The sequence below is a fragment of the Varanus komodoensis genome, unplaced genomic scaffold, assembly GCF_004798865.1.
Source record: "Varanus komodoensis strain SLA01 unplaced genomic scaffold, ASM479886v1 scaffold6_4, whole genome shotgun sequence".
NCBI classification, from domain to species: domain Eukaryota; kingdom Metazoa; phylum Chordata; class Lepidosauria; order Squamata; family Varanidae; genus Varanus; species Varanus komodoensis.
Window position 1 is genome coordinate 15773541 of NW_025336347.1, and position 7993 is coordinate 15781533.

Sequence of the window (7993 nt, forward strand, 5' to 3'; positions counted from 1 at the left end):
AAAATAATGAAATGCTAAAGGTTAGCACTGTTGCTAAGATGTGGTAATTTTTGCTTGTTGACTTTATAGATTATAATATCTGTATCCTGTTGTCATATTGACACTCACTGTGTGATCTCATCATTAACCTGAACATCAGCAATATGTTGCAGTGGTGTAAGAGAAACATGAACATGGCCTGGTTTTCACTTAAAGCTGATCCATAGTTAATTTAAGCCATGGTTTGTTGCATCACCTAGGGTTTTTCTGGCAGGTTTCTTTTCTTATCCCACACCTTGTTTGTTTCCCTCCTCTATCACCTATTTTCTCCTTGTGTCAACTGCTCTTTACTGCTACCTCAGTAGTCTGGTGGAACAATCCATGAACAACTCGCAATTCTGGGTGCACATGTAATGAGAACCCATGGTTTAAACAGTTTACAACCCAGCTACAAACCATGGGTTATTTTCATGAGTTTTATGGTTAGCAACACATAGTAGGCCATATTTCCAGGTTTATACACCACCGGATTCACCCACAATGCAACAAATCATGTTAATTGGACTATTAACATGAAATATTTGAACATTTGCCACTTTAATTGTAGCATGCAAAAAAAAGTTCTCTCTCTTACATGAAAGAAAAAGATGCTGTGGACAAACCTCCCCAACCATTAGATTATGCTCCAACTCTTAAGATCTAATATTAACTACGTGTACTACTAGTGTTCACCAGCATTAAGAGAAACTTGGAGTGAATTGATGGGATATGGAAGAAAACCTTAAATAAATTACATTGAACTCAAAGGGACTTACTTCTGAATATATATGCAAAGGATTGTAGTGTTGAGGATTTGTATCTTAGGATTTTCGTTGTTCCATTTCCCAATGGTAACTGGTTTAAATTCCATGAAAATGCTCAGATCCAGTGTGATTTGCTGCATGAATTATGTGGGATCTTTGAAGGTATTTATAAATTCGAATGGTTTAGTTTAAAGAGAGATAAGATGAATAATCATGTTAGTTTTACAACTACAGTAAAGGCAACTGCAATTTTATTTTGCCAAAATGAAATGGTACATTGCTGTAGAACTGACTTATATATGGAGAGAAAAAACAAAGCGAATGACCAAGGAGACGGATTCTAATTATGGCAAGAATTTGCATCTTGTGCTATATAAACATTGTTTCCTACCTGAACTGTGAGGTGAGAAAGCAAAATAGAACAAGATTCTCCGATGCAAGGGAAATGTTTTCCAATCTATACATAAGAACTAAACATGCTCATCCTATTAAAATGTTAAAGGGAATTGCTTAATTACATTACAACCCTACATAACATTTTAGCCCATTACAACATAAATTTACTTCAGTTAAAGTGTTCTAGTGGCTCTAGAAGACCCATTAGTGTAAATGGACAACCAGTTTTAATGTTCACCTTCTCTAAGACGTTTTACATGTTCATGTAGGTGCCATTTGTATTACTTCAGAGGTGTTTTTCAAAGTAAAAGAAAAGCCTTTTAGAACTTTGTACTAAGAAATGAGAATGTCCATAAAGGCTTCTTCAGAGCTCATTATGTCTGTCTTCAGCCCTTTCAGGTTTTATAAATCTTAACTCTGTCATAAGGATCTCATCACCTACCCAGCTGTCACACCCCACTTTAACAGTTCTTCAGACTAATATGATGTAGTATCCTTGTAGACAGACAAGAACCTACATTTCTTCCCCTTTTTCTGTACCATTGAATGTAAACAGTGTATGGCTTGGTTTGTATGTAATAAGAGCCCACCATTTAAATGAATTAAAATAGCATCAAAACAAATTAATTAATAATTGCAGGGTGGCAACACTGAGGATACTCTCTACTGTTGAACTACATGGATTGATTCTAGGGTACTGGTGTTTAGGAGTACTGAGATATTTTACCTCTTTGTTGTAACCAAAAAATTATTATTTATCTATTCAATGGCATGATAACTGAATTCACTCACTGCTACAACATTTCCTTGTTTAGATGTCTCCCTGATTTTGTTTTCTGTCTCCAGATCATCCTGAACAGTTCGATAGTGTTTGGGGATTACATATGTATTTTTAAAGGTTGTTGTTTATTATACGATGTGTACATGGAGCTGCATTGGAATAGAAATTACATTTCTACCATCTTCAAGAGGAAATTATTTTTGAGTATACTTTACAGTACTCTTTAGAACTGGTGCTTGAGAATATGGCTACAGGGAAGCGTCCAGGTCCACAACCAACAAATTAATTATTCTCCAAGTGCAAACTTGCCTGAAATGACCTTGATAATCCATAGTTACTATGTGCCAAATACTTATATTAAAAGGCTTCATTTGTAGCTAAATCATTTGTAATTGATTTTATATCTTTGGCCAGGGCGTTTCCAATTATATTGTTTTTATATGATTATATGTATTTATTTATTGTTGTAAGCCACCCCGAGGCTTCGGCGAATGAGGCGGCATAGAAGTTTACTAAATAAATAAATAAATTTACCAATACATACTTTTCTTAGTATATTTGGCTCCCTCAGCATATTTCGTTTGATTATGTTTGTGTGATACAAGGACAAATAGTGTAACTGTAACTACAGAATTTCTCACTGACATAAGAAGTCAGTTTGCAATTAAGGACTCTCTCATTGGCAACCCTTTGAAAAGATTAGTGGACACTGTTGCAAAAGAGCATTGTTTTGGCTTGGAGAGACAGCAGAAAAAAATATGAGTGCTTCCAGTGTTTGTATTTTCTTCTTAGGGACATCAGCTAAATAGTCCTCTTAGATTGGTTAAAAATGGTACACAATTAACTGGGTAGCTGAAAATAAAGCAGTGTCTTGGTATATCTCCGATATTACTGAGAACAGTGTTTTATGACAGAATAGCAAATATGAGGGATTCAGGGGAAACTATCCAGATGGCCTTCTGTGTTAATTTGTTGCAATAAAAACAACAGAGAATCCTGGGACAGTTTCAAGATTTTTTTGGTATAAAATGTTTTTTTGGTATATGTTGTGGATTAGGGATGGCACTACCTAAAATCCAAGGTCTGATTATTTGTACCACTGCTTTCTTAGGGGCAGGATGGATTGTATCCTTTCTGAAGATGAGTTAATCACGCCTATAATCTTAGTCTTTAATCTGATCTTGAATAACCACAGTGGGCAGTGATTGTGAGGACATGTCATGCATATCAAACATACAAGCAGCTTGTCTGCAAGCTCTGGTTGGAGAAGTTGAAAAGTATCCATAACGACTTGACAAGACAATATACTAGCGACATCCATCTGTGAACCTATTAGAAACAGCTGGCCAGCATTGTGCTGATGCAGTAGCAATTCGCTGCCATCACCGTCCTGTGCTCACAGCAAGGTTTCTGCCATCTGCACTTGAGTTATTGGCCCAATTGGTTCATCTTCCTCAGCTTTTCAGTATATCGAGGAGCAGATGTGGCTCTGTGATTGAATTGTGGACTTTTGGGAGTGACTGTGTCCCAGGCCAGGCTAACCTCCTTGATCCAAGACTCTTAGATTAACTGGATGAATCGGTTTCAGAACTCAGACAATTGACCTGGGACCTCTCTCTCTTCAGAGGTTACATATAGCCTGAAGTTTCAACATAATGCTCTGATCATGACCATACAACCACCGCTACCAATAGATTCTGAACCAAACAGCAGGCCTGCCACATGGATTGAGCCTAGTATAAGTGGGATAGGCCCATGGTTGTCATGGTAGCACACATACTGAAATCCCCATAGGACCAATCGGCTTAGGGTTCTCAACATCACTGTAGGGACCACTTCTGTGTATTCAGGAAAGAAGGCTGTTGAGCAGTGGGCGAACCTGGCCCATCTCTTCAGCCAGTGATACAGCAGTCCTAGATGCAGGTGTCTGGTGCTTCTCTGAGGGAGCTTGATGTCAGGACTATGATAAATTCCAGTGAAAAACAGTTATGCATTTGCAAGGCACGTTTAATAGATCAGATGATTCTTACAGGAATATAGCAGGAATGTCCACACCCAAATGCATACTTGTTTTTTGCAGCACATTGTTCATGCTTACTTTTGGTAGGGTGCTTATGTTTTGGAAGCATCCGGGTGCTTAATCTAGCATTTGCAACACTGCTTACCAGTGGGCATAGTAAAGAAGCCAAGGGCAGAGTTAGGTTTACTTTATGGACAGTCTCATCAGTGGAAGCCAGAAGTTAAAACAATGGATTGTCTTGAAAGTCAGTCCTTATGGAAAATTTTTAATCAAAATGCAAATGTGGAGCAAAATTGAAATAGATACCTTAACATTTGGCTCATCAGAATCACTTCCTGGACACACCAGTAAATACTTTTTATTATAATTTATCACAGACTGGAAGGGATGGCTCACCTGAGCAAAATTTTATCTGCTTCAGTGGTGGAAGCTTCAAAGTAGGTGTGAAATGGGCAGAGACAAGAGAAACCCCTTCAGTCTCTACCAGACACTGTGAACTATTATAGATTTGCACCTCCTGATTCATTCCCTGCTCTCTAATTGTAACAGTGTTAAATAAATCTTATGTGTTGAATACTCATCTGTGCGATTAGTTCTATCACAAAAGAAAATTTTTATTAATACTTATCATGGAGAGCCTCCCTCCACATCTTATGTATCTAAACTTGCATTTTTTACTGTAACACACATTATTTTTTCATGGTTTGCATTTATTAAACAGAACATGACAATGCTTGTCCAAATGAAACTTCATTTACAGCAAATAAAATTTACTGTGAAATAAAGAAAATTAATTCCTTTAACAGGACTGTGAATAAAATGAGTTCTAGTCCTTTTCCTTCTTTTTCTGGAGGAGATGAAAATAAAGGTACAGCTAAATAATTCAAACTTTTGGGATAAGTAAGGATACTGCACAATAAAATTGATCACCTGATCTATTGGCTTTGAAGAGAAGGGCAGGATTTCTACTGCAACCTATAAAGTGGCAGGGACTAATGTATGGCCAAGTAAATTTTAAACCAAACCATCAGATCCTGTCAGCACCAGTAATTCAAAGTAAATTGGGGGAAAAAGGCAATGCAACAGCTCAGTGGGCTGTTGTCTTAAAAGTTTTATAAACTTTCAATCAATCAGACCCTCTCCTGAGTCACTTTGCCAACTTTCTTCCTTTATCTTCAACAGACAATGGGCTGTTTCTTTGACCAGGAAGATATATCTTAAGGGAGAAAAACAACACTGCCACTTTTCACACTTTTGTTGGCTGGGTAAAAGAAGTTTGTATTCAGCTATACTAAGATTTCAGTCACTGGAACAAAACCCCATCTTTTTTCTTGAGTTATTAGATTCAGCTCTGGAGAAGGTGAAATTTTGCTTTAAACCTTGTTTTTCTTTTACATTGCTGCCCTACTTCCTTTTACTATGTTCCTTCTTGGCTTTAAATGTCTTTAAAGGTTTCCTTTTCTCTGCCCGTTTCCAGTGGAACACAGAGTCCCTCAGGAACTGAACGAAGTAATGCAAACTGAACCAAAGAAATTAAATAGAGGTACTATTTCAGGTCTTGTGTCTTAACAGCTTTTTCTTGCAATGTGCTTTATGGCAGATCGCTTCATGCTATCTCTACTGACTTCAAGCAACTTTACAATTTTGCAGTGCTGATTTCTGCAATGTTGTAGGGATAGGAAAAGACTAATCTGCAGGAAGAACATCAATTGACACTGTTTGCATATGCATTTTATAGTTAGGGGGAGATGGCGGACATGCAATGGATTTTTAAAAAATCCTTTTTTAAAACAAGTATTTGCTTGTCCAATGATTTCAGTGCAGCCCCTCCTGTCATCTGCTAATTTATTTATTTAATTCCATTTCTATGCTGTCTCACACCCCAAAGGTTCTCTGGGCAGATTACAATACTAGAACACACACACACACACACACACAATACAATAAAACCTTTATTGATCATATAAAAGATAAAACAATAAAACAATAAAGCACACATCAAATAAAATATACTCACACATACCAGTAAACACTGCTTGTTACAGTGTTGGTGTTTTCCATTGGAACTTTATGAAATTTGCAGGTGTTTTTGTTTCCAGACAGGTTGTGCAAAGTAAAAGTGAAAAGCAAAAATGGATGTACAGTCAAATGTATCCACATGTGGTTTTTCACATTTTTTTAACATTGAAAGAAATGTGGGCATTTTTCCTTTTTTTTAAATTTGGTTTTGAGGAAAGACACACACTCTTTTGAAGCTTTAGTGCATCTTAACATATGGTATCATGTGTTCTTTTATCATGTTCTTTCATTGATCTGCTGCATTTTTGTGGATCTATTGTGCTTTAATTCTTGGTTAGTTCCTTCAGGGCCTTACTGGTCGCAGCAAGGAAATCACAAAATAAGTAATGAATTCTGCAGTCCTATGCATACTTTCTTGGAAGTAAGTACCACTGAACACAATAAGTCTAACTTCTGAGTAAGAATACAGGGAGCTGACTTACACAGAGATGGACTATTGGTCCATTTTGTTTCAGACATGCATATCCCTAGTCCTGCCTTGAGAAGCCAAGAAGTGAACTTGGGACCATCTACATAAAAAGACATGTGCTCTGTCATTAAGCCATGGCCGAGAAGACATGTATTGGGTTGTACCATAAGATGCAGATTTGTACACAGAAGGCCACTGGCAGGTCTTGTTTGGGGTGGCACTCAACACGCATGAGATACTATGTGCATTGCTGATGATGAGCACTTCCTGACTGGGAGAATGTCCAGTTGATTCTTGTGGTTATAAAAGCTAATGTAATGTGTGCATGCAAGTGTGTGTCTGTAGGTACATGCAAGTGAAGAAGGCTGGCAAGTGATGTGGCTAATGTTCAGTATGGGTGTTGGTCGGTTTTGAGGCATTTTGAGTTGCTGAGATTGTATTAGTGTTTCTAAAATGCACGTTGCATGGGGACTCTCTCATTCACAGCTGTTGCCAGTGCTTTCGAATTTAGCGTCAATTAGCACTCTATAGCAATCTTCTGAGCAACCTATCACAGTGGATTACAGATGGTATCAATGCAGAGAAAAATGTATTCTCAAAGATTTATGCTTTCCATTGAGTCAACATTACTCAATTATAAATACATTAGCAAATTGCTTGTTGTCCAGCTCTCTGCTGGGGCATTCGGAGAACTCTCATAACTTCCATTCATGCTAATGGGAATTCTGTGTCCAATTTCTGTCACATTGCACAGATTATTTAGAACTTGAACCTGCCACACATTCGTCTGTCAAAGTTCAAGGTTGACATTTCAAGAAGCATTTGTTTTCCCCACAAGGAGCTTAGCACTGCTGAACTCAAGCCACTGAATGTTACCTTTTTGTCTTCCAGGGAAAAAGAACATTCTGATGCCAAGCTCACTAAGACTGCAACCCAGAGCTGCATCCAAAAATGCATGTCTGCTTGTGCAGGTGAAATGTAGAAGTTTGTGCAAGGTATGTGGGACTTTGCATGCATGGTGCTTGCTTCATGCATAACAGGTTATTTGAAGTGTTGCAAATGATCTGGGGAAATTTGCTGGTATATTTCAGGTGTACAGAGAAACCTTTTAAACCAATATTGCAAAAATGTCTTAAGAGTCATACTACATGCTGGCAAACCACTGTCATAGAATGCAAGCCTTAGGTGGAAAGTCATAAATGGCAGGAGGGAACAAGGGACAAATGGTGCCTGCTACGGTCAGAAATGGGGAGTGGTGGCCTAGGTCTGAGGGATTACAGTACAAGGGGTCAGTCCCTTCCTAGTTCACAGCCTGCTCATTGTTGTGTCCCACGGTTTTACAGATGAGATCAGAGACCAGTTGGTATTTTTTAAGATAAGTTTTTTATTACCTGTACAGGGACCAACACTCTCCCACACGGACGGGATGGGTGCGGCCCCCAGTAGAGGGACAGCAGAGTATTTATATCTTGTTACAAACAAAGGGAGAATTGTTTTTGACAGCCTAAGCAAACAAGCTGGCATGA